The 1,137-nt window shown below is 53.6% G+C and overlaps 1 protein-coding gene across 4 annotated transcripts in view; it reads right to left on the bottom strand.

Annotated features, from left to right (window-relative positions):
- Positions 1–122, bottom strand: part of PLEKHB2 (pleckstrin homology domain containing B2) — a 35,838-nt gene extending 35,716 nt beyond the window's left edge. For 2 of the 4 annotated variants that reach the window (XM_006153670.3, XM_006153672.3), the window contains exon 1: positions 8–122. The gene's annotated coding sequence lies outside the window, so the exon portion shown is untranslated. The remainder of the gene's footprint in view (positions 1–7) is intronic. The other 2 variants (XM_027773876.1, XM_014589840.1) reach the window with 1 other exon arrangement.
- Positions 123–1,137: the final 1,015 nt, after the last annotated feature.

Below are 1,137 nucleotides of genomic sequence, written 5' to 3'. Positions count from 1 at the left end.
CCCTCACCTGAAAACTTGGAACCGCAGCGCGCAGCACCGCGGGAGAGCAAGGACGCCGCTGGCCTCCTGGGCTCCGACTGCTGCACGTCCAGCGCCGGGGCCGCGCCCTGACGTCACCGCCGTGGCGCGCAGAGCACGCCGGGAGCTTGGCGGGACCCCGCCTCTGAAAACGAGAATGGGGCGCAGGTGCGGGCTTGCCGAGGTGCCTTGGTTCTCACGTCTTTATAAACACAGGCTTAATTTTCAACGAGGAGGAAGGACAGCTGGGGAAGAAAAGCGAGTGGAAGAGTGTAAGGGAGGGCTGCCCCCGCCGGGAGAGCCCACTGTGCCACAGCCAGACGACTGAATTCTAACAGGGTGAAATGCGGACTGGTCTGCACTGGGACAGATGGATAAGTGAGGGTGAAGGCTTGTAGGTAATGAGGTCCCACCCACCCTGGGCGGGCCTTGCCTGGGGGAAGGAGAGAGAGACTGCAGAGGAGACACCCTATCGACACCTCAGCCAGGTGGGCATGTTGTCACCAGCAGTGAAGAGACTTATGGAGAGCGACTGCCCTTGATAGGATGGTGCTTTGTGATGGTGTTCCAGAAAGTCGTAATCCCCACCTAACCAGGAGAAACATTGACAAACCCCAATGGAGGGATATCCCACAGAATAATTTGCCAGTAGTCTAAACTGTCAAGGCCAACAAAAACTACTTGACAAGAACTGTCATGTGGAATATGGTGTCCTGGATGGGATCCTGTAAAAGAATAAAGGACGTTAGTGAAATGATGCTACATTCCAAATAACATTTTGAGTTTAGTTGAAAGCATTAATAATGTTTAGTTTTGACAAATATATCATGACCGTTTAGGATGTTAACGAGAAATTGTGTGAAGGGTACACAATCTTTTTTTTTTTTTTTTTGGAGAGGTTTTCGCTATAGGGCGCATGCGCTCGCGAGAGAGAGAGAGAGAGAGAGAAGTCACCCCCCAGGGGGGATGGTCACACCGCAATCCCTTCTCCTCCATTCTCCTCTCGGGATCTTGGGCACGAACACACGCGCCCGGCGTGAGTTTTAAGCCACTGGGTCCGGGATGTGAACCGCGGTCGACTACGTGGGAGTCCAGCGACATAGCCATTACGCTAATTGC

The sequence above is a fragment of the Tupaia chinensis genome, unplaced genomic scaffold (genome assembly GCF_000334495.1).
Source record: "Tupaia chinensis unplaced genomic scaffold, TupChi_1.0 Scaffold000386_1, whole genome shotgun sequence".
NCBI lineage: Eukaryota > Metazoa > Chordata > Mammalia > Scandentia > Tupaiidae > Tupaia > Tupaia belangeri.
Note: the sequence above shows the minus strand (reverse complement) of the source record. Positions and strands in the feature narration are given on the sequence as shown.